Here is a 27,425-nt window from a genome sequence, read left to right on the forward strand (position 1 = left end):
GCATTCAACACGCAAGTACGCGTCCAGGAAAAGCACGTAGTAGCTTACATAAAGTGCTCATTCACGCCTAACGCGTATAAAGAATTTTATTATCTCAATGAGTGTTCACTCACGCCAAGCGCGTAGAATGCACTTTGTTGTTCAAGTGTTCATTAACGTCGTGCGGGTTATAAAGCACTTTCTGATATCTACAAGTGTTCATATAAACATTTGTAAACACAACATACCACCACATTTAAACTGCATATTATGCTACAAAATATTACCACCGCATTTGAACTGCATATCACGGTAAAAAAACAACTCTGACACGAAATATTTTTCATAATAACAAAGTCAGATGATCAAATTATATAACGCTAAGAGTGGGCATCTTGGTAATAGATGTATTCAACCACTACTACTCCAGTGGGTATCTTGGTAATAGGTGCACAACCACTGATGAAAAACCAAGTACTTGTCCCACAATTATAAAAACATTGTGGGGAACATAAATAACGCTCTAAGCACCCTCCCAAGGTCACTGAGCATAGCAAGCACCTCTGCAGGGGTGCATTGTATAACATTCTTCCCGACTGCAACGATGATTGCTATAGTCGGATCATCAATAACGACGGCTGGTACAACCGCCAGCAGTTCTACATTCGCGTAAGGTGGCATAACAGCTGCATGTGCATCTATGACCACCAATGGCTGCACATTACGACAACGGATATCCCGATGACACGGACGCGTTGTAGGGACTGTCGTCACATCAACATCAATTCCTTCAATGAGTTGAACGCCGTTAGCGCACCATATGTGAACCAACAAAAGTCACACCACAGGGTGGATATTCTACAGTATCCCACACGACTGTGTGCGCACCGCTAAGGCAGGGCCACACCCGCAAAAATTATCCAAGGACGAGGCACTGAACTACCAAAACTCAGCCTGTTCCAAGGCTCATACGCGGGACCTAACCGCGTACGCACAACCTTAAGAAGATCATGGTAATTCAAACAACAATTGTCTATAACCAATCAGCGTGGGTCAGGTTTACCCAACAAATTTCCACGATGAGCAATCGTATACTATTCATTGCTCCATTATCTCTACTCACAGCCAACGACAACCACAACAAAGGTGGCCGCTGACTTTCTCGCACCCGGACGGCATGCAAGCCTAAAATTAGTGATCTTCACTCCCGAGCTCCTAATAAGTCTAGATGCTCCTCCCACGCTTCCACGCGGGAGCAACACTAGACTGGGGGACATGACGAGGTATGATACTGGACTCGACCCGAGCGATCGGACTCTCCTGCTATTTATCACTTTTATAGTAATTATATATTATTATTGCCTACTAACCCGCGAAGCCTAGCGCGTTGTAGTTTATAACTAGGCTGTGGGCTTGTAGAGACAACCCCTAACTGGGCCTGACCCATTGAGGTTAGGGTTTTCCCATATCTCCTATATAAGAAGGTCTCCACCTCTTTATTAGGGCATGAGATATAGGGCCACACTTTTGTAGCTGGAAATAGGGGATTTTTCCTCTACCGGTCGTCTCTACATTGCCCATGTTTCTCTTCTTCTTATTTGCAGGCCTAGGACGAGACGGAGAACACGAGATGTGGCCATATCCGTATTCATCATCATAGAAGTTCTGACCCGCTCAGGTCCATTCTTCTTCAGATAGGTTGTGTGTTTGTATGGAGAAATAAGGTTAGATATATAAGGTTTGTTTTGGATTTTTTTTTTAAATACTAGCCGTTTAACGACTAGTTTAAACACCCAATTCCAAGTCGCCACACCCATGAGATTTCCCACGCTGCCTTCCCCACGCCACCTCCACGCTGCCGGTGGGGGGGGGGGTGTTCCGGTGTTGCGGAAGCCCCACGCCACACATCGTCTAGCCTTATAACCAAACTAGAATTCACACCTAATAACCAATCACATAGGCTATTTATTTAAAACCAATCTTGATAAACAAGAAACCTAAACAACCTATGGCATTATAGCATAGTGACATCCTGGAGGGGGATAAGGCTTATAACCACTAGGTCATGGGTTCGATTCTCACAAGGGGGTTTTCCCAGATTTATTGGGATTCCTCCGGAATTTGTGTATATGCATTATTGCCCAGTGGAGATGGATATAATCGGGTAGTTCCGCTGATCTTAAACAACTCAAACAAAAAACTAAATAAAGACTCAATATTTTATCCCAGAATACGACTTCTATAAACAAATATACTTATCAACCCTTTTAGTATTAAACAATGACAAGGTTAGTCCAATATAGACTAAGTTCAATTGTGTAGAACAAGCGAATGGGAGGTTGAGATCTCTTGTTCGTTTAGATAATTGAAACGTACTACCAAACACTCATCACATATTGTTCAATTCCACAGACGATATATTATTATATGACTTGTTGGTAATCTCTGGTCACGGGTAACAAATACTTTTTTCGACAGTTTTTAGTTATATATATTTGTATACATTTTATTGTAATCTATTAGATAACTGTCATATAAATTTTTTTTCCACAAGATGTTCCGGACATTGGGGAAGGAGAGGTGGTGGTTGGTTTTAATCAATAGAGGCATGAACCATAAAAAGAAAACAGAACATATGTATTAGAAGTAACAAACACGAAAGATAATTTGGAAATATATTGGCTAGCTCTCAAAACTCTAGACAACAACTACCGAACTTTTTTTGTTGTTGTCAAACATTGGTTCATGTGAATTATTGAAACCTTAAAAGCAATGGCTTGTTTATGAGGAAGGAGGGAGTATCCCACCGAGGAATGATGAGAACAACGACAATGCGCGTTCTGGCTGGTAGCTCGGAACAGTATGCCCTGCGCCCCTAACCGTTATGAGAAGCAGTCCTTGATAAGCCTCCAAATACCCTCCAAGCTGTTGACATGAATCCATTATATTAGAAAAACAAAACATTATTGTTTAATTAGAGGCTGTTTGTTTAGTTCTTAATGGTTCAAATCTCTTACTGGTTCGGCACTTATTGGTTCAGACTGTTTGTTTCGCGAGCAGATGTCGGAATGGTTCAGGCATTTGTTTCTGAATGGTTAAGCATTATACTAAGTCTGAATGGTTAAGACCTTTTATCTGAATTGGTCAGACATTTGCCTCTGAACGGATAACATTATACTGACTCTTAAAGGTTCAAAACTCTTACTGGTTCAGCACTTAATGGTTTAGACCTTTTACTGGTTCAAACTTCAACACTTAACCATTCCAAAGTTGCCAAATAGCCCCTTAGTCATGTAATTTTGTTTATCCGTTAAAACCATAATTTGTGTTAAAAATCTTGTATATACATATCAAATAACCATATTCTTAACTATTGAAAATTATTAATCGTGCAAACTAGGGAGTTCAGTGCTTACCTCCTTGTTGAGGTACCATGGCCGCCAAGCTGTCTCGATAGGAAGATTGAGGGCGTTGATTGCATACCTTGAAGAAGTAATTGGAACCTGCGCGTCTACATCCCCACTGTGTAGTTAAGATGTACAGAGCCATTTTTATTAGTTGTTATGAGTTACCAACAACCAGACATATCTATGATCATTTCTAGTGTAGATAATGCTTGCCTGAAAATCCATAGGCGCTGCCCATTAGCAATTAGATACTTGATTATTGGCAATATAGTCATTGCGCGGTCATTCCAGCTTGTGATAACATCGCTGAAAATAATTTTATAATTCATTTTGTAATCAATTATGACATACGAGATTCCAGTTTATGAGACTAATCAACATGTTATACCTGCATAAATCCCATGATGTAGGTTTGGCATGCAAAGCCTTTTGCACCATGGAGTTATTGAAATAGAATTCAAGGATGTATTGCCTGTTGGTATCAGAATCGTCGGACACCCAGGACCATTCGGAACGGACCGGGTTGTTATCATATTCACAATCACAATCAATCATATAATAACGATCGCAGAACTTCATTGTAACAATAATGAACGAACAGTAATACGAATGATTTGAATGAAAAACTTACTGATCGAATAAACAAACAGAAATACTTGCAGCACTCGATAATAACATAAACTGACTTTGAATACCTTCAACAAATGTCTGTTACAACGCTACGAAATAGAACAATGATGCAGGGTTCTTATAGGTGTGAAACGGTGCCTCTATACGGTCGCGTCTTTTCCTTAAACGGTGTATCCTGAATAACCGTTGCAGCAGTTACAACAAAGAGACACACCGTTTCACCTTTGGGCTTTATAAACCCTTGACCCGTATCATAATTCTATCGGACTGGACTATAAACAAACTGACACGGACATTGTTCTTTGACCCATACTGGACTGAACATAACCTGGACAAACATGGCCTACGGCCCAACCGAAATAAACTAAACATAATAATAAAGTCTGACCCATTAACTAAAATAAACATAACGTAAACGCGGCCCATCAAGAAATACGTGCTTAACTTTCGATCTTCATTCTCCCCCTTAAGCACGAATCTTCTTGACCCGCAACAATCTTCACGCATCTTCGTCATCGGTGACCACGAATGTGATCACCAAGTCCGCATCATCCTCGGTCTTGACCTCCTTGACTTGAGCATTCTTCTTTCCATCTTTCTCTTTTGCTTTTGCATTCTTATCGCCCTTTTCCTTCATATATTCGAAGTACCATTCAAACAACTCGATATAGTGAACATACGAAACCTTCATCTCGAAGCCATCAACCTTCTCGTACCCATACTCGAGTGCAACTTCAGCCCACGAATCATCTTCTAATACCTTTTTAATTCCACCCTTGAGATTCACAATACGGTACAAAAGTAGCAAATTCACATCTCTTCCGTCTAGCAATTTCGGTGGCATCTCTCTTGACTTAACAATACCAAGAAAACTTGGTAAAAACCATATCAAAACATCATCAAAGTTGGCATCATAAAACTTGTCATAACCCGCCAATTCTTCGTGCATTAAGAGCAAATCCAACGGCTCTAAACAACTATCCATAATCAAGCCGTTCTCGATCACGTCATCTTCATCTTGGGAAAGGACCACCGCCCTTTCACGTAACTCTTGCCCAGATTGAAGAGGGTTATCTTTCATCCCCTCGTAGTAGATCATAAAGCAAACTTTATGCTTTTTTGAAAACACAACTTCATCCTTTTTTGTTCCCGATGTTCCTTCGCCGTTCGCCTTCTTTCTTTCTTCACGTTCATTCTTAAACTCTCCTTCATAGTAATCTTCTATGTACTCTTTAAGTTTCTCCTTCTCCATCCGATAACCGTTATCGACATCAAATTGATCATAAAACCGATTCAAGTAATCCTCTTCTAAATCAACATTTGATTTATCTTCATACACATCAAAGTTCTTGACTTGTGCACCGAACATTCGCTTTAACATACATTTGTCACCCGTAGTGACCGTCTCGATCCCTTGGAACAAAAGTTGTTCCAAACTAAGAACATTTTTCTCCATCTTCGGTACATAACTTATACACGAGATTGTTTTATCTCTACCATCGACCGGTATTCTCACTTCACCAATGCCATGAACAAACGAAAAATTCTTCTTTTTCTCGTTCGTGATTACCCCGAAATGCCTCTTGAACCGTTTGAACAAACTACGGTTCCCGGTCATGTGTGTCTTGAAACTTGGATCAACGACCCACATTTCGCTAAACAAACCACCGCTCGTACCATCGACTAAGTAATCATCTTCTTCTGGTAACGGGCCTAAATTGATATATCTACTAGGGCAAATGGAGGCTATGTGCCCAAATTGCTTACAAATAAAACATGTCACCCCGGCCTTCCTCGGCCGTCCAACCGGTGCCTTCCCTTTCCGGTTAACTTTCTTTCCAACGCCTTTAGGAACCTTCTTCTTCGCATAATCCTTCCCGGATGACTTCACCGAACGTTTGGTTGGCTTCCCCTGCGCAACTCGTTTCCCACGGTTGCAGCCCCGGCCGCACTTTCCAACGTTCCCAACATCACTACTACTACCGATTTCTACCCCTTTTCCTTTTCCGCGAAGACACGCGTTCCCATGACTACAACCCTTTCCGTGTCCGTGTGAACCTTCGGCTCTGATACCAATGTTCGTATCAGAATCGTCGGACACCCAGGACCATTCGGAACGGACCGGGTTGTTATCATATTCACAATCACAATCAATCATATAATAACGATCGCAGAACTTCATTGTAACAATAATGAACAAACAGTAATACGAATGATTTGAATGAAAAACTTACTGATCGAATAAACAAACAGAAATACTTGCAGCACTCGATAATAACATAAACTGACTTCGAATACCTTCAACAAATGTCTGTTACAACGCTACGAAATAGAACAATGATGCAGGGTTCTTATAGGTGTGAAACGGTGCCTCTATACGGTCGCGTCTTTTCCTTAAACGGTGTATCCTGAATAACCGTTGCAGCAGTTACAACAAAGAGACACACCGTTTCACCTTTGGGCTTTATAAACCCTTGACCCGTATCATAATTCTATCGGACTGGACTATAAACAAACTGACACGGACATTGTTCTTTGACCCATACTGGACTGAACATAACCTGGACAAACATGGCCTACGGCCCAACCGAAATAAACTAAACATAATAATAAAGTCTGACCCATTAACTAAAATAAACATAACGTAAACGCGGCCCATCAAGAAATACGTGCTTAACTTTCGATCTTCATTGCCAGCATGGATCAAAATTGTTAACCTGAAAGAACCAATTTAAAACAATGATACTTTGTATGTCGCATAAATTGGGTAAGTTTGAAATACATGGTCCTTGTCAGTTGTGTTGTACTCATGGGAGGCATGACGTCATTTAACATTCAACTTAGGCTTTTTTTTTTCTAATAACATGTGATATCTAACATTATATACTAATAAAATTTGAATGGAATGAACAGTACATATATTAATTAAATATTGATTTAGTTTTATTGAAATTTAAAATATACGGATTAATATTTTTTAATTGTCTATGTTTCAATATATATTTTACCCAAACCAATATTTGTACTCAAAATAGCGTACTTTTTAGCTCACAATATTAAAAATACGTTATTTTTAATATAACTCGGTTCTTTTTGGCATGGAGCTTTTAGGAGTTTTTAGGAGCTTCAAGCTTTAAGCTTTTAAGAAAAAGCTCCTACTCAATAAAAAGCCTTGTTTGGTTGAAGAAGCTTTAAGCTTTTAGGTTAGGAGCCTGAAGCTTTTGGTTGAACGTTCCTACTAGTAGCGTTTAGAAGGAGCTACAAGCTTTTAGGGAAAAAATTACTATTTTAACCTCTAAATATAATGAACTTTTTAATGCACAAACTTTTAAATTTTTTAGTTATGTCCATTTTAGTCAATTTATACATTTTATTAAAAGCTCCAGCTACTCTTATTAAAAGCTCCAGCTACTCTGCCAAACACCAAATATATCTAAAAAGCTACGACTAATAGCTATCAGCTACATCTAACAACTACCAGCTTCCAGCCACCAACTAGCAGCTTCCAGCCACCAGCTACCAGCTACTTTTGCCAAACATACCCTATATTGAAATGTAGAAAAAAACCCGTGTATTTAAAAAAAATAGGTATTTAGTCAAACATGTATCTCAAGGGGCTCTTGATGGTTCAGATCTCTTACTCTTACTGGTTCAGCACTTAATGGTTCAGATTGTTTCGCGAGCAGATGTCTGAATGGTTAAGCATTATACTGATTCTAAATGGTTAAGACCTGTTATCTAAATTGGTCATGGTTAAGCATTATACTGATTTTAATGATTCAGACCTCTTATTGGTTCAACACTTACCCATTCAAAACTTGTCAAACATCACCTTACCAGCAGCATCAGCATCATCCTTAGTATATCCCACCAATAGCAAAGCTAAGGTAGGGTCTCAGGAGGGTGTGAGATGTAGACAGCCTTACCTCTAACCCGTAGAAATAGAGAGGCTGCTTCCAACACTACAAGAAAATGAAGCTAATGCAACCTCGATAAAATGTTGCATTAGGCCTCTTAAAGGTTGCGTTAGGCCTAATGCAACCTTTTATCAAAAGCTGCATTAGGTGAAGTTGCATTAGATATAATGCAACCTTTTTGTTAGATAATGCAACCTTTTTTGAAAGAGTTGCATTTATTATTCAAATGCAACCTTTTCACAATGCAACCTTTTTATATGCTAAAACAACTTTTTTTACTTTCAAATGCAACCTTTCTAACACTCAAATGCAACCTTTGCTATTTCAAATGCAACATTTGTTACAATCAAATGCAACCATTGTTTACATCAAATGCAACACTTTTTAAAACTTTAGTTACAACATATGCAACCTTTTTTTTTTTTACAATCAAATGCAACTCTATAGCATTATAGTTTCAAGTATGAAAAATTCTATGCCTCAAATACACCAACACAATAATAACACAAATATAATACATATCTTATATCATAATTTAACATCTGTCCAATTCTAAATAACAATGTAATCAAAATAAAGTTGTAATTACAATGATAAAAGTTACAAAAACCTCCTACCATTCTCTAAGATCTTAAAGTACTCTGATAGGTAGCTATCTATGATACTTCGCATCCTAGCTTCAAAGTTTGCTCATTGGATGTCAAAATGTTTCTGAAGGTGTTCTTCATATTAAAAATTTGCAAAATATTACCACTCCACGCTCTTCCTTATGCAATATCCTCTATTATCCAGCTTCAATTATAATTACGTCGGGCTGCTAACGTGATAGTCAACCTACCTAAAACTGCTTAAAATAAAACTCGACCACATACACTTATTGATCTTGAAAATGCTGCCTTGTTGCGAAACTACTTATAAGCATTTTGGGCAAATTCAACAAATAGTATGATTTTTCTCGACACCTACAAAAAAAAATATTAAATTAACCACATTAGATACCAAAAAGTCCAGTTTTTTAATATAGTTTCATAACAATATTTGACAACTGACACACTAAGTTGTTAGATAAACTTGTCAAAGAGGTTTTGGTCAACCCGACCCGTTTCATCCATAAAATGCCCACCATGACTAGTCAACTAAACTACCCATTTTTTCACATCAGCAAAAAATAAAGTTTACCAAATTATGCATGTTGGGTCATCAAAGTAGATGGCACAAATGAGACGGCCTTGAATTTCGTCCATGAAGTTGAATTTGCACATCATGCTTCTTGCAAGGGAACCCGACTACCAGCGAGTGGACCCCAACACCTGCTGACATCGTAAAACTTCATATAAGTTGGTTATTGTAGGTCCCTCTCGGAGGATGAGGTTCAACCTTAACCTTGTTATACTAACCCACTAGCAAGTGCGGAATCCAAGCTAGTGAGCAAACCGGGATGAAACAAGCACAAACACAAACACACAAAGATTCACCGATTAACACCACTTGTATTAATGCGAATGAAAGGTTCCGGTTCCAAGCTCTATGTTTACAAATCAGTTTTGCAAACTCTCTAAGTGTGTGTGTGTTCCTGGACAAAATGCTCTCAATCTCTCGAGTGTATCTTTCTGTCACTTGTGTCTCTAACTGATGAACACACAATGCATGGGTATATATATACCCAGCATAGGTTGTCTTGACCGAAGGATCCGATAGATGGTCGAAGGATCATCTATCGATGTCAAGGCCATCGAAGGATTCACAAGCACCTCGAAGAATGGTGTATCCTTCGAGGTCTATTAGTTTCCATCGAAGCATATCTTTCGTGGTCATCGAAGGATTTACACTATCCTTCGATGCCTTATCCTTCGACATAGACAACCATATACAAACTGTTTTGCCAAGTTAAACCAGGAGGACGGTTGACTTGGTCAAACTTACATGACTACTAAGGACATCGTTTACATCGTGACCGAACACAGACAAAGTACAGACACAAGTGCACCAACAAACTCCCCCTTGGCTGTAGCTTTGTCTCGATCTTCGATGGGTGCAGATTTGTCTCGATCTTGATTATCGTTGATCTTCATGTCTTCAAGACTTTGATGTCCTTTCAAGTCTTCAATGTCAGAGGATCTTCAAAGTCTTCACGTCTTGAAAGCAGAGAGTGTATCAACAAACTACCCGTATCATGTAGGAAGTGTGTTGACAAACTCCCCCTTAACATAATCTCCCCCTTGAGTTATGCTCGTGAAATACTTGATCTTTACAGCTTGAGATCCTTGTGGTGTTGATGATGGTCAGCGGCAACTCGATCATCTTCATCATTTGAGTGCCTTCACGTCGTGTCTTCATTCCGAAGCTTGTCATCGACTATGTTCTCCTTGCCTTTAGAATCTGCACATGCAAGAAATCTAAACGCGTAATGAGAACAACTGCTTGGAATAGTTAGCATAAACCAATGACACACGTATGACCACGTCACAGTCAAACACCGTCCGACAGTTTGAAAGTTTAATAAATTTGTCAATTTTAGTCTTTAACTTTCAAAACCTGCAAATTTCGACCGTTTATGAAGATTTAGTCAATTCGGTTTTCGTTCAGGTTTCAGGTAACGAAGACTCGAGATCCAACATCGTACGATCGAAAATAAAGAAGAAATAAAATCTTTTTGGCTTTTATAAAGTTTATATTAAAACATGCCTAAAATCTTTTTGGTATTTTTGAATATTTCAAATGTAAAGACTGAAAGCAGTAAATAAATATATACAGACATTCTTTTTGTGAGTTTCGAGGGTAAGAGAATCATATCAGTGTACGGTCATGCCAAAACGCTCTTGTTGTTCAATTAGTTAACATTAAGATAAGCATCCTATAACAATTATCGGTATTGTTGTCCACTTAAGCTCAACTTATCAGATGTAATCATGGCGAGGGGATACGTTAAGGTATGATTTATACTTACCGACCGGTGTTCATCCACATCACGACACATTCCCGTATCAAGGTATGCACGAGGGTTCATCTTACCGGTGAGTATACCGATTATCATCTGTTTGACCGTATATGATGTGAGATTCTCACTTATTTTGATTTGAAAAACAAGCCCTATGTGATATAATCACTTATTGATGAGGAACTTGATTTTCATATGCATGAGGGCACAGGAGCAAGTCCGTGAACAGGTCAGTACTTTCGTACAGCAGAGAGACGAACTTGACTCCTGGAAAAATGTGATATTTTATCACTTATTTGATATGGACATGTGATTGTTTATCACTTATTGAGGTCGAATGCAGTATGTAATATGTACACGTATGTATAGTATCATGGAAGATCTAGACTTGCGTCCCCATTATTTTTCGGTAAAAGATACAACCATGATACCCAGATGATAAGCAGCATAAAGACCGAATATCTCAGAACCTCGGCAATCTATCAAACGAAATTTCGGTACTAAGACCATATGCCAATGAATGGTTCCCACCTGATCTTCAGTCGATTTAGATTTATATCACCCTGCACACTTTAAAATGATTGTGAGCCTACCGATACATCTTATATAGAGCTGCTTATCGTTTTTCATTTAAGGTTTAAAGAGGCTTGGATAGACCACTGATGTACTATCACTTTCTCTTTTGCTCGCCAGGAAACTCATTTTTGCTTTTCTATTGTTTTTGTGTTTTTGAAATTTTTCGATGTTTTTGGATTTTCAGATTTTGGATTTACTCCCCCTAAAATCAATAAACTAAGACAAATTTAAAACACAAAGGTATTTACAAAAATGATTTTCCGATGTTGGTTTTACTCTTGCTTGACCTTAATGCCGTTTACCAAAATTAAGTTTTTATCAGAAAAGATTTATCAAATTTTGGAAAAAGCAGTTGGCACTTCGGTAAGCGGTGCGGACCATGACAACATTGACGAGTTTCATAGTGAAACAATCACGTGTGAGGTGATATTCGAGATCAACGTGTCAGGCCAAAGAGTGCTGTACGAGACGATATAATTCATAAAGCAGCTTAAATATCGACAAGCATAGGAGAGATTAGAAATTCAAAACCGTATCCTGCAACTGTTTCATGCATTGCAAGGAATCTGAGCGCTCTCCCAATTGGATATCCACCCGGTGTGGATTTCAAAGCCGATTTTTGTAGCTACTGAGAAATCTCTTCACAGCAACAAGATCAAACACCTCCGGGTCCGGCTGGTCTTACACATTGCACCAGCGAAGATCTTTGTCTTCCTCTTTCAGAAGTGGTGTGCGGATGTTTAATCCATGCCACGGCATCTGCACACATTTCATTGTACTCTTTCCTGAGAACCCGATCAAAAACCATAACGACCAGATTTTGGCACGTTCTTCATTTGGTCGAATTTTGCAACTTCATTCAACCACATTCTTTCATCAGACATTTTTGTCTTCTTTTCTTTTTCCCTTTCTCCACCAATGGCAACAACATTCTCCTAGATATAACAGTATTTCGGAGCCTTATGTCGCCAATCTTGTGCATGGACACTCCACTATCAACAATCCTAAGACTATCAATAGTTCCTCCTGGAACATCCTGCACACTCATTCAGAGATTAGTTGGAGAGTGGGACCCAAGCCTTCACAGACTTGGGTCGTCCGTCATCATCGAGAATTGTAACATCCATTTCCCGATGATTCGGAATTGATGTAGCTCCCCCTGAAACAGTTACCGGTTTTGGTATCCAAATTTGTTTCTGTTTTTCATGTTTAACATCCAATTTAACAGATTTCGTTTGGATGACCTCCGGTTTCAAAACCTTTTCGACTTCTTTTCTTTGTTTCTTTTTCTGTTTCTTTTCTCGTTGTTTAACAAGACGAGGATCCTGTTTTGATGAAACAGATCTTTTATGGTAATTGTTACCATGGGGGGCATCAATTTTTGACTTTCCCTTGGTGAGATATGGACAATTCTTAATGATGTGTCCATACTCACAGCATTCAAAGCATGATCTCCGCTCAACAAACCTCGGAGTATCATAACTGCAATAGCTGGATGATGAACTTCGTGATCTTGAGGTACTTGGTCCTACATCACAACCGTTTGTTTGTTGTGTATAGTTGTTTTGACTGTTTCTTTTCAAGATTTTACTTTGTTTAACAGAATCCTTGTTGGATTTGTTTTTGAAAGTATCAATTTTATCAGTCCCTCTTGATTTCACGAAGTTTATCTTCCGACCCTTTTTCTTGTTTTCGCCCTGTTTGCCTTTTCTATTCTCTTGGGCGGCATGATTTTGTTCACGGGGATCATCAACTTTTGCTTTCAACTTATGAAGATATGGACAATTTCGAATTATATGTCCAATTGTACCACATTCAAAACAATATCTTCGTTCAACAATCCCCGAAGCATCATGTGATCGTCTTGCCGACGATGATGAACTTTGTGATCCCGAGGTACTAGGTTTTGAACAGTTTGGATCATTTCTTTTCAACACTGTTGCTTGTTTAACAAAATCTAAGTTAGATTTGTTCTCAAAAGTTTCGATTTTGTCCGTTCCCTTAGATTTCACAAAGTTCACATTCTTGTTTTTCTTTTGGGTCTGTTTCTTCTGACCCCGAGTCGGTGCTTTTCCTTTAGGTTTGGTATGATTTGGCTGCCTCTTCTCTGTTGGTAATTTCTGATTGCCATATTGTTTTCGAATTTCAGCCTTTGGAATAGTAGGACACTGTGTAACTATAACACGTGATCCTGTCTTTCCCAAAAACTTACTTGTCGAATTTTGAAAGACTTCACTGATTAATGATTGATTAACATTCTTAATCGGAAAATCTTTGTCAGAGTAGATTTTATCATCACCAACAAGAGTGTACAGCAAGTTCACACCCTCCGACTCTTGTGCAGACGAGGACTCGATTGCAACAGTCTTAGCGGGTTTTGCAGGAGGATCACATAGAATGTAATTCTCGAGAGGTATGTCCCCATCTTTGACTTCCGCATCAGACTTTGCTGGGACAGCATCATCAGATTCATCATCAGAAGAATCAGCATCCTCAGTAATGACTGGAGGATCCTGATTCAGTTCAGCAGTAGACACACATGTATCTGCTGATACATCTGAATTGGATGACACATCTTTCTTATATCCGAGTCCTGTTGCAAACTCCTTTACATCTAGAGGAACATATGGTTCAAAGAACACTCTATCTTCCTCGTCAGGCAATGCATCATAATTGTGTCTCACTGGTGGTGGACATTTCTTGTAGCCTATGCATGTGACATCCCGTTTTTCTTTCTGAACGTCAATGATGTGATCCAACACATAGCTAGAGCTCAAATAACTGTCTAGCTTAAGTTGGATCGCCTCACTTTCGGTTTTCACACAAGCCATCTCTTTTTGCATAGTCTCAAGGCGAGATATATAAAATTTATGTCAGTTTGTTTTCTGGAAACCATTTTTGTTAATTCGGTTTTATCTTTCTTCAAGTTCTCAATTACCGACTTAAACTCTTTTTCATGGTTCTCATAAAACATGTTGGCTTCAGTGCATTTTGAAAGATCCACGGTCAACTTCTGGTTGTGGATAAATGTCACATCATATTTCTCTTGCAAAGCTTCGTGTTTGCTTTGCAATTCACACCACTTGGCATCCAATGAAACATGTTTGTCTTGCAAGTCAAACAAATTAGCTTGTAAAGCATCATGTTTGCCTTGCAACTCAGACATGTTTGCTTCTAGATCAGCACACTTAACTCTTAATCTAGCACAATTATCACAATCTACAGCAGTGGGTTTATCGACACATACCTGACTGGAATCACTCTCAGGTGTTGGCCTTTCTGCATCAGAATTAATAACCTCCCTTGATGATTCACATCCAGATCCATCCTCACTTGAACTTGAAGTTGTATCACCCTCAACTGAAGTTGAGACATCTTCATCTGAACTTCTGTCATGTTCAGAACTGTCATCATTTCCCGAGGATTCACCATTGCTTGCATCTTTGACAATTTCAGCATACAACGCCGATTTTGTCTGACTACTGTTCTTTGGATCAAGAGATGATGGTTCTACAGTAGAGCGATGGTGTTGTAAAACAACTGGGGGTAATGGATTTCCATACAAGTCTATGGTTGGAGCTGGCTTTACAGGAACTTGTATAGGATTGCCAAACCAATCTGTTGTCATTGTCATTTTCGGTTCACTTTGCTTTTGATTAGTAACCGATGCCCACATTTCTGCAGTAATTCGAGGTCGTGTGGGAGATTCGGCCCATGATAGAGATAAACTTGTACATGTGTATTTTCCACTATCTGGAGCCGGAGTTCCCCACCAACTTGGAGTTATCTTGATAAGAATAATTTCTGGAGATCACACTCAAATCAACTAATAAGTTACAAGTGATCAACCGAAAGATCCAAGCTCGAAAGACCTGAAATATACAACACTTGCTAAATCCAAACAGACTAGGCTCGAAGGATAAGGACTTGTTCGAAGGATTAACAGTGTTCGAAAGATCAACAGTGTTCGAAAGATCACTTTTGAATTTCGAACAATGATTTCGAAAGATTCACAATTTGAAAGATCCTTATCTTTCGAAATAAATATCCTTATCTTTCGAACAACTATCCTTCGAATGGATTTCTGGATCGAAGGATAAGACTCTGACTTCGAACGATGGATCGAAAGATGGTTATCTATCGAGCCTTCCTTGATCGAAAGATGAACTTTCGATGTCGAAAGATATCCTTCGAGTCCTACTGACACAGTCCTACTGACACAACTGACACAGATGTGAAAGGTTGGTGAAAAGGTGATGGGTTGGTAGAGTCAACTTTCGGCAAAAGGGTATATCAGCCTGTACTTTCTCTACCAACTCAGATTTTCAAATAAAATTTTACCCAAAATGGACAACCTTATCCAGAAACCGGTCACCGGAATTATGACCGGAATTTGACCGGAAATCACCAAATATCTTAAAAACAAGTTTTAAGCTACCCAACCCGCCTTTGAACACACCCGAAAGGTTTAGAACACGTTTTTATGCCAAGAAATCCAAGAAAATCACTAAAAACGGGAGCTAAACCAAGTGTCCAAACACACCAAGAACTTGAACAAACCCGGTTTTAAACAAGGTAAAGAGCCTTAGCTCTGATACCACTTGTAGGTCCCTCTCGGAGGATGAGGTTCAACCTTAACCTTGTTATACTAACCCACTAGCAAGTGCGGAATCCAAGCTAGTGAGCAAACCGGGATGAAACAAGCACAAACACAAACACACAAAGATTCACCGATTAACACCACTTGTATTAATGCTAATGAAAGGTTCCGGTTACAAGCTCTATGTTTACAAATCAGTTTTGCAAACTCTCTAAGTGTGTGTGTGTTCCTGGACAGAATGCTCTCAATCTCTCGAGTGTATCTTTCTGTCACTTGTGTCTCTAACTGATGAACACACAATGCATGGGTATATATATACCCAGCATAGGTTGTCTTGACCGAAGGATCCGATAGATGGTCGAAGGATCATCTATCGATGTCAAGGCCATCGAAGGATTCACAAGCACCTCGAAGAATGGTGTATCCTTCGAGGTCTATTAGTTTCCATCGAAGCATATCTTTCGTGGTCATCGAAGGATTTACACTATCCTTCGATGCCTTATCCTTCGACATAGACAACCATATACAAACTGTTTTGCCAAGTCAAACCAGGAGGACGGTTGACTTGGTCAAACTTACATGACTACTAAGGACATCGTTTACATCGTGACCGAACACAGACAAAGTACAGACACAAGTGCACCAACAGTTATTCAATATAATTTAATAATTTGAACTCTGAATATCCCTAAAAAGTTTTAGTGAACTTTCGGTTTTAGGCAGCTTTTGTCTCCAACACAACTCGTAGGGGTAGAGTTATTGATCCAGATGTCATGAAATAGCATCTACAATCAAAAACAACTTTTATAATTGCATTTTCAGTTTTAGGTTTATGTATGTTATGAGGAATTGTGTATAACTGAAACTAAGATGTGTCATGTTGATGAATAATACATTTGATGATGCTCTTCCAGTAAATCTTCTTTATATCGATCATTGTTTCCTTTACACCTGCCACCTATATTCTTGCGCTCCATAAAAGTAGGCTCTTTTCATTGAGTTTTTCATCTTCATTTGCGAATCCCATCTCCTGAAATCAAGATGAAGCATTCAAAATTAATAGAGAAAACACCATGAAAAAGTGAAATGACAGCAAGCTGCCAAATTCTATGCTGACAAAAGTCAGCTTCTTTATCTGATATTATCTTAGTTGTATACATACCAACTTCTCTATAAGCAAATGTAAAAGAAGATACTTCCGACACTCTTACAATTAATGGCAAAACTTAATTAAAAACAAAACAAGGATTAAAAAAAGGAAACGAGTGTCGAGGCGGTTTCCCTTCACCTCCTGAAGCGTAGGCCTCAAGGCGAACCGAGTCGTAAGCCCGAGACAGAAATAAAAAAAGAAATATAAAGAAAAATATAAAAATTGTATATCTTATAAAATTAATTGAGTTTTTCTCTATGTGCGCTTTTCTTAAAAAAGCCCACGCTTTTTTTGCGCCTTGCGCCTAGGCTCCGGGCGAGGCCGATGCCCCTCGCCCGCGCCTTGCGTCTTTGACAACATAGATCAGTACGCAAACCGTGATCTCGATTCCACTCACATACACGATATGATCAAGATCTTACAGTCTATGATTTTATGGTCAAAATTTGGATCTAATCAAGCAGGGCCGGTTTTTTAAGAGTGCAGGAGGTACGACCGAGTAAGGCGTTTTTTTCAGGGGGGGGGGGGAAATTTTCTCGCTTACAAATATATGATAATACACATAAAAAACACTTAAAAATCTAAAATTTTAAAAAGGATCATATCTTGATCCTAGTTTTTATTTTACAAAGACTAAGTCTCCAATATAACAATCTTAAAAGTGCATTTAAAATGTCACAACCCCTATAAAAAAGTTACCCAGTAACTAAAAGTGCATTTAAAATGTCATCATAATCACAACCACGTCTAAGAATTCATCCATGCGAATTAAATCACCTACAGGTAAAACTAAGTGAATTCAACAAACAAACTATCCAATCAATCGATCACATTAACGTTTAATCAAACCCTAGTCCAACAATCTAGACAACCACGCCTAAGCAATTACCTGTACGGTAGAGTTGGGTTAATGTCCAGACTCTGATATATAGCTTAACAATTTGAAACCAATGCATGTTATATGGGGTTAAGGTTAGAAGATGTGGTCTCATTGTACTAACAACCATCGATAACTTAGTTCATATGACTCATGAGTCATGAGTTAGGAACTTATTTGAATGCAACGTGTGAATAAAAAACAAATTTTAAAACACAAACAATTAACCCCAATTATCACCATTAAAACATCCACACTATCGTCTCCAGCAACAATCAACTCAATTATCGTATAAATGGATCAAAAGCCTTAAAACAAACCTCGATTAAATACGCAAACAAAGGGTAACATAACCAATAGAATAAAAAATAGACGAACATACTGATTTATTTGAATTACTAAATGATAATATGTATGATGTATCGAATCAAAAAATATAATCTGGAACTAATCAATCGAGAAATTATAAACAAAATTATAATTATCATGCGACAGTTGAATTCTCTGTGGCAATTTGAATTCTGTAATATCATGCGGCAGTTGATGTCTAAAAGAAAAGGGAATTAGATTAAACAAAAAGGAAGGGTAACTAAGAGTCGTACCACGTCGTTTGTGTTGAAAATACGGGATAACCACCGCAACAGTTCGTATTTTGTGTTATATGTACTTTCTGATTTTCATATAATGTTGCGTTTGTAAAGAATTGTTACCAAAAAGATGCGTCGTTTTAAAAATATAATGTGAGTTTGTACACTAATTTAACTAAATGTCAAACAGTGCGTCGGTTTGCAAAAGACTTTTTGTGTACATTTAATTTACCACGTATTTTAACCAAAGACAACTTTTAGATATAAGTAACATAATATAATTTTCTAACCGACGCAACTTTTAAACGAAAAGGTATGACTCAAGTTGATAATTGTATATGTATATAATACTTCTTCAAGATAGAAAACCACCGATTTACAACCAATTCAAAAAAGACCCAGCTTCAAACTGCACCAAATGTTTCACTTTATAGGGTATAAAAGGGATTATAACGACCTAATTGCAGTTCACCGAACAAAGTAAGGTGATTTATCAAATCAAAACATTCAGATGTTAAAACCTAAACCCTAGAACAAACTACAAGTTTAACTGAAGTACTCAACACGAAATTAATATCAATCATGTACCCTAATCATACCTGTTAGAAGATGGAAGTGAATCGAGATAAGCCTACTGGAACCGGAGTGGGCGCTTTGGGCAACACGATGGGGCGGGTCCTGGTCTGACCATCGTTCCTCCTTGGCAATCTCCGACAATGATCTTATGTTGTCATTTTTGTTGTGATTACGAGTCCCCTCCATTGTTGCATTATTAGCCTCCATTGTTGCGCTGGTGTAGAGGGAATTTGTCAAAACTCAAAATGACCTTCAACTTTGAGGGAAATTAGGAAATTTAATTTTTGATTTTGGGGGTGTGGTCAAGGAGAAAATGAGGGTAGTGATCGATATTGGAGGGAAGTTTTAGGGAGGGATATGGCTCGGCTATTATTTTTTTTATATATAAAATGGTTGCAACTAATAATATCTAACAAGATACCTTATGGAGACTCAACACTATGAAATAATAACAATATTGAAATGCTTATAAGTAATATGGCGTTATCTAATCCACTTAGGAATAGCCTAATGGTGTTGGTGAATTAACAAAAGGTCATGGGTTCAATCCATGTTTTTTTTTTAACGGCCAACGAATCCTCTAAATGGACTACTGGCGAATCATCACATCGGGACACACTCGTCTCCGAACTGCAGAAAACCCTCACCTAGGGCAGAAGGCTGTGAACACTCGCCCGAAGACACGATAGTGTGATGACGTATAATAACAGTTTTTAAAGTAATTTTTTTAGGATTTCATGGGATACGTTTGTTATTTTTTTCTAAAAGGATTAAAGATTGTTTTTTTATTTCTTGATATACGCAGACAATTAATCCTATATTATTATGTTATAAAAGAATATTATTTAAATATCAAATATCACTACACTAAAACAACTAAGGAAGCTATTTACAATCTATACATTGAAACTTTTTATACAGTTTTGTCATTTTCACTAGATTACGCACCTTTTTAAATAAGAGTTAGTATATAAGTTTTAAAAATGTAACCTTTTTAACAAAAATTATAAATTTTAATAAAATTTGCAACACTTCAAAAAAAAGGTTGCAAAATTTAATAAATTTGCAACTTTTAAATAAAAAGGTTGCATTTCAATAAAATTAAGCAACTTTTTATAAAAAAAGGTTGCAGTAGATCTTCTAATGCAACCTTTATGATGAGCTAAGTTGCATTAGACTCAAAGGCAACACAATTGAAAAAGGTTGCATCTAAAAAGTTGCATTAGCCTCATTTTCTAGTAGTGCAATGAGACCCCCGACTCGATAGTAGTTTTGCATCAAGCCTTGTACATAAGGCACATAACACTCAGCAATTGAGACAAACGCCGATTAGTGCATGTACCCCCTCGTCTTTCGGCTATCAACACCACCCCATGATGCATGATTAACCATCCCCCCTTTTAACGTTATTTTCACGAAATTAGTAAAATAACGTTAAAATTAGTGCACTTTCACTTTTGCCCCCAAACGCCCACACATATATACATGCATACGCAAGCGGGGTTTGAAACATCACCTTACCCATTTCTAAAAATATTCCTTTTTTTAATAGGTGATGGAATGTGGATAAAGGCCTTACAGAACCAGGAATAGCAGAGGTATTTCTTTCAGCAGGGGTTAAGCAAATTGGTGCATAGATGTTGTATACATCAACATCTCCCTTCTCATTCCAAGCTTTGTCTATTATATCGTCGCACATGGTCGACGAAGCATTGCTTGCGAAGTCACAGTATTTGAAGATGGAATCATGTGTCGAATCAGAAATCATAGCATGACTCCACCAATAATCATACTTACCTTTTTGATACAGTTCTTCATCAATCACTGCATTTCCTATCTGCAGGTTTAAACCAAGATTATTTACATTCATCCTTGTAATACAGTAGAAATTTATACAAATAGTATGCATGAAGTGAACATACTGCGATCCCTTTGATATTAATGACGGTTTGGTTTGTTTTCTTGTTGTTCAGAAGGATGGTGTATGCAAGCTGTGGCACATAAGTCCAGCGTAGCTTTCTCCCGTGATGTAAAAGTCACGAGTTTTGTACTGAGGGAATCGTTCGAGCCAGTTAACAAGAAAAATGTAAGCATCATCAGCAGTGTTCTTGTCACCAGATTTATCGTAATCAGAAGTTGTATTAGAGTACGAGAATCCCAATCCAGCAGGAGACTCGAGAAATAGCATATTTGCAACTGCAGATATGTACCATTTTCTATGTTTATGATCAATGTCTTATAAAAATTAGCAAGGGGGTATAAAAGCTGGAATGGAATCTAACCATTGCTCCATGCATAATCATTCATGAAGAGTGTTTTTCCATCACTATTGATTCGGAATGGACCGAGTTCTGACATGGCTCCGATTAGTGAAGACTGAAGAACAACCTGGTCCTGTGAAAGGACAACAATTAAAATTATTTGATACACTAGTTCAAACTTGAAAAAGTTCATTCTTCTTTCAACTCCACATAGACAATTAAAAACTAGCCGTTATTATTCAGGGGCGGCTTGGTTATACAAAAGAGTTAGGTTTTTGTTGGTGCACTTGTGTCTGTACTTTGTCTGTATTCGGTCTGATATAAACGATGTCCTGACTTGTGTTGTAAGTTGACCAAGTCAACCATCCTCCGGTCTGACTTGGACAACAGATTGTATGATGAAAGATGTTCTGATCGAAGGATAGTTCCTCGAAGGATGGTGTTAATCCTTCGAGGTGCACGAAAGATATGGTTCGACTGATTAGACCTCGAAGGATGATCCTTCGAGGTCAATGCTGATCATTCGAACAACTTGTGATCGAAAGATGATCTTTCGGACCATCTATCGGAACCTTCGAATCCTTCGGATCCTTCGATCTGGCATCATGAGCTGGGTATATATATACCCATACAGTGTTTGTGTGAATTAGTTCTGCCATTTGCACTTCCGAGAGATAGAGAGAATTGAGAGCTTTCTGTCCAGAACTCACACACACACCTTAGAGAGTTTATAGAACTTTTCTGTAAACATTGAGCTTGTAACCGAACCCTCATTGCATTAATACAAGTTGTGTTAATCGGTGAACTTGTGTGTTTGTTTCTCTACTTGCTACTAACTCGGTTTGCTTGCTAGCTTGGATTCCGCACTCGCTAGTAGGTTTGTATAACAAGGTTTAGGTTCGTAATCCTCCGCGAAATAGGGACCTACAAGTGGTATCAGAGCCAAGGCTCTTAACCTTGTTTAAAACCGGGTTTTTACAAGTTTTGGTGTGTTGAGACACTTGGTTTTTGCACCTGTTTTTACTTGTTTTCTTGCATTTTCTTTGAGTAAAAACGTGTCTAAACTAACCGGGAGTGTTTATAGTGGGTTGGGTAACTTGAAAACTTGTTTTTGAGTGATTTGGTGAATTCCGGCAATATTCCGGTTAAGGTTCCGGTCACCGGTTTCTGGGTTAAGTTTACCATTTTGGGTAAGTTCTTGTTTGAAAATTTTGGTTGGTGGGAAAGTTGTCAGCCTGCCATACCTTTTGCCGAAAGTTGACTTACCAACCCATCACCTTTTCACCAACCCGTCACATCTGTGTCAGTGTGTCAGTGCTTATTCGAAAGATATCCTTCGACATCGAAAGATATCCTTCGACATCGAAAGACAATCCTTCGATCAGTGACAGCTCGATAGATAAACATCTTTCGAGTAGTCCTTCGAAGTTCGAAACATATCATTCGATTAGGGAATCTTTTCGAAAGATAGTTGTTTTATCTCGAAAGATAAGGATCTTTCAAGTGTGAATCCTTCGAGATTTTGAGTCTTTCGAAGCCAGTGCTCGAAAGTCAACAGTGATCCTTCGAACACTGTTGATCATTCGAACAAGTGTGATCCTTCGGAAGTTAGCTATTCGAAAGATAAGTGTCCGAAAGATAGGGATTTGACTCGAAAGATAAGGATCTTTCAAAAGGGAATCCTTCGAGTTCTTGAATCTTTCGAAATTATTGTTCAAGACTCAACAGTAATCCTTCGAATACTGTTGATCCTTCGAACAGTAGTTGATCTTTCGATTGTGGTCTGTTTATTGTTAACAAGTTTCTGTGATTTCAGATCTTTCGAACAGGATCGTTCGGCTGTGTGATCTCTCGGATTATTCACTTAGCATTTATTTTGCTTATCAATCATGAATCCGAGTTGGTGGAATCCTGCTCCAGATAGTGGTAAATATACAAGTTCAGGAGTTACTCCTTCATGGTGGGGTACACCGGCTCCTGATAGTGGAAAGTACACGTGTACAAGTCTATCACCATCATGGGCCGAATCTCCAGTATCTACATCTTCACAAGCAAATGCTTTACCATCAAATCAATGGGCATTAGTAACGGGTCAAACTCCGAGTGTACAAAGTATCTTATTAAGCGAAAGCGAAACAGGAAGTTTGAATCGACCCCCAAAACTGATGAGTTTGAATGAATATCCAGGATGGGCTGAGAGGTTTAAAACATATGTTCTTGGTCAAAATACGGAACTGTGGATACGTTTCACCACAGATTTCGATCAAGCCATAGAGGTTGCTGCTTCAGAGACTGCGTCATTTGCTGATCTTCCCGAAGATAAAAAGAAAACGTATGATCTGGAAAAGAAAGCATACGCCATTCTCACCCAGGCCTTGAGCAAGGATATTTATCACCAGTTTGTCAGCTTCAAGACAACTAAGAAGTTGTGGGACGGGTTGAAAACAAGAGGAGTAGGGAATGAAGCAACACGTCAGTTGCGTCATGATCTGCTCAAGAAAGAATTTGACTGCTTCGCTTGCATGGATAAGGAGTCTCTGGGAGACATGACAAGTCGTTTTTATCACCTGCTTACTGAGTTGAACAATTTTGGAGTTACAACAACTCAAGCAGAGGTGGTAAAGAAGTTTGCTGATGCCTTACCTCCTCAATGGAATAGTTTCTTGGAAATCCTTAAGTATAACGGAGCGTTGACAACTACAAATATTAACGACTTCGTGCAGCTTTTGGAAAACAAGGATCAGGAGGAAACATTGAAGGCGAAGAGAGTTCCATTGCCACAGAATCCAGAAATGTATTATGGAACTTCCAGCTCTTCGTCTGCAAGAACTGGTTCACATGCTCCAATTCAAACGGCGTTTGTCACAAGCACAGATTGTTTTGGCAATCCAATACAAGTTCCTGTTAAGCCACCTCCCACCACAGACATGTATGGAAATCCAATCCAACCACCTCCACCTCCTCCTGCTCAACAACAACGTGCATGTTATGGAGGAACATCATCTGCTGGTCAACAATCAAAGCCAAATACAGTACAGCTCGACACTTCAAGCTTCTCTAAAGTGAGTGTAGAAGTAGCCAAGGAACACATGGAGCTACTTAACACTATAGTGAGCGCATACTGTGGGTTGATAGAAGGTCAGATTGGCAACATTAATCTGACACAGGAAGACTATCGGCAGATAGATAAAGAAGAGATGGACTTGATGGATATCAAGTGGGCCTTTGCTAGTGCTGTGAGAAGAGCAAAGGATTGGATGGAAAGTACTGGCAGAACCAGCTTGGAAAGTAAGCGAGACACCAAGTATGGGTTCGATAAACAAGCAGTAAGGTGCTTCAACTGTGGTGAACGGGGTCACTTTAAACGGGAATGTGCAAAGCCAGCACAGCATGGAAACCAGAACCCCTTCAGAAACCAGGGCAACCAGCAGAACCAGAACAGAAATAATGAACGTACTTTAGTGCCTGTCAACAATCAAGCCAACCGGGCACTTGTAGTTCAGATGGATGAAGGTTGCGACTGGTCAATCCAGTTTGGTGGTGATGGTCCTAATGGTACAGCTTGCTTTGCTCAAGTTGTGAAGGATGTAGTTAGCACCAGTGGTGGAGAATCTTCCGCCAGTGGTGGTGAATCTTCTGAGGATGAAGACTCTTCTGGGTACAGCAGGAGTGTTGATGAAGATTCATCTAGGTCAGGCGATGAGAATATGGGTGAGACATCTGGTGTCTCAGTTGATGCTGATATTGATGAACTTTTGGAGGAAGCTGCAGCAGAAACTCAAAGAAGATCTGTTCTGGTGGATCAAGCTGCTTGTACTTCGTCTTCTCTCCATTCAGCCTTTATGGCTAATGTCGACAGTTCTTCAAGTCAGGTATGTGTCGATGAACCCATTGCTGTAAACTGTGATAACTGTGATAGCTTGCAGGCTAAATGTGCTGAGTTTGAGGCAAACATGTCTGAGTTGCAAGCCAAACATGATGCTTTACAAGCTAGTTTGTTTGACTTGCAAGACAAACATGATTCCTTGAATGCTGAGTGGTGTGCATTGCAAAGCAAACACGAGGCTTTGCAAGAAAAATATGATGTGACATTCATCCACAATCAAAAGTTGACTGTGGATCTTTCAAAATGCACAGAAGCCAATATGTTTTATGAAAACCATGAAAAGGAATTTAAGTCAATGATTGAGACATTAAAGAAAGACAAAACTGAATTGACTAAAATGGTTTCCAGAAAACAAACGGACATTAATTTGTACATCTCACGTCTTGAGGCAATGCAAAAAGAAATGGTCTGTGTAAAAACGGAAAGTGAGGCAATCCAACTCAAGCTAGACAGCTATTTGAGCTCTAGCTACGTGTTGGATCACATCATTGACGTTCAGAAAGAAAAACGGGATGTCACATGCATAGGATACAAAAAATGTCCACCACCAGTCAGACACAATTATGATGCCATGCCTGATGAGGAGGATAGAGTGTTCTTCGAACCATCTGTTCCTCTTGATGTGAAGGAGTTTGCAGCAGGACTCGGATACCAGAAAGAAGTATCCTCAGATTCTGATGTGTCAGCAGATACATCTGTAACTGCTGAACAGAAACAGGATCCTCCAGTTGAGGTTGAGGATGCTGATTCTTCAGATGATGAATCTGATGATGCTGCTCCAGCAAAGTCTGATGCGGTAGTCAAAAATGAGGACATACCTCTTGAGAATCACATTCTATGTGATCCCCCTGCCACACCCGCTAAGACTGTTGCAACTGAGTCCTCGTCTGAGAAGGAGTCGGAGAGTGTGACCTTGCTGTACACTTTGGTTGGTGATGATAAAATTTACTCAGACAAAGATTTTCCTATTAAGAACGTTAATCAATCCTTAATCGATAAAGTCTTTGAAAATTCGACAAGTAAGTTTTTGGGGAAGAAAGGACCACATGTTACAGTTACACAGTGTCCTCCAATCCCAAAGGCTGAAGTTCGAAAACAATTTGGCAACAAGAAATTACCAGCAATGCCAAAACAGCAAAATCACACCAAGCCCAAAGGAAAGGCACCGGCTCAAGTCCAGAAGAAGCCGAATCAAAAGAAGAAGAAAAATGTTAACTTTGTGAAATCGACGGGAACGGACAAAATTGAAACGTTTGAAAATAAATCTAACTTAGATTTTGTCAAGAAAGCTACTGTTTTGAAAAGGAATGAACAAAACAGCTCAAAGCCTAGTACCTCGAGTTCACAAGGTTCAACATCATCGGCTAAGAGAACACATGATTCTTCGAGGTATGTTGAACGAAGATCATGTTTTGAGTGTGGAACCATTGGGCATATAATTCGAAATTGCCCTTACCTTCATAAGCAAAAAGGGAAGGTTGATGATCCCCGTGACAAGACTGACCGTAAGCCATCTACTTCCACAAAACAAGATCCCCGACTTGTAAAAGAAAGGGAGAAGAAGCAGAAACGCCAACAGGTCAAAAGGATTGAAAAAGCAATTAAGACCGATGTGATTCAAAAACAATCTGTTTCTGTGAAATCAACACATTCAAAAACTTCAAACTGTAATGAAGTTAAAATGTTAAAGAATGACACTGATAAAACAAAACAGACATGGAAACCTAAATCGGTTACTGAATCAGGGGGACCATCACAATTTACAAACCATCAAAGACAAGAAGTTATTGTCATTGATGAAAATGGAAGACCCAAGACCACAATGGCTTGGGTCCCACTCTCCAACTAATCTCTGAGTGAGTGTGCAGGAGGTTCCAGGAGGAACTATTGATAGTCTTAGGATTGTTGATAGTGGAATGTCCTTGCATAAGATAGGTGACAGAAGAAATTGTTGCCTTTGATGGAGAGAGAGAAAAGAAAAAGAAAATGTGGCTGAATGAAGTTGCAAAAAAAATTCGACCAAATGAAGAACGTGCCAAAA

The 27,425-nt window shown here is 38.8% G+C and overlaps 1 long non-coding RNA gene and 1 pseudogene across 2 annotated transcripts; both read right to left on the minus strand.

The window, feature by feature from the left end:
* Positions 1 to 2,760: 2,760 nt before the first annotated feature.
* Positions 2,761 to 27,425, minus strand: part of LOC110931534 — a 35,064-nt pseudogene continuing 10,399 nt past the window's right edge.
* LOC110929062 lies at positions 8,432 to 19,648 on the minus strand. 2 transcript variants are annotated; one of them, XR_004888424.1, is made up of 4 exons: positions 19,261 to 19,648; positions 16,942 to 17,077; positions 9,113 to 9,243; positions 8,432 to 8,895 (listed from the first exon to the last, which is right to left on the minus strand). It is a non-coding gene; the product is annotated as an uncharacterized LOC110929062 (long non-coding RNA). The 2 variants fall into 2 exon arrangements; XR_002586819.2 differs by having other exon boundaries at positions 9,113 to 9,246; positions 19,261 to 19,647.

This window comes from Helianthus annuus, chromosome 3 (assembly GCF_002127325.2).
Source record: "Helianthus annuus cultivar XRQ/B chromosome 3, HanXRQr2.0-SUNRISE, whole genome shotgun sequence".
NCBI classification, from domain to species: Eukaryota; Viridiplantae; Streptophyta; class Magnoliopsida; order Asterales; family Asteraceae; genus Helianthus; species Helianthus annuus.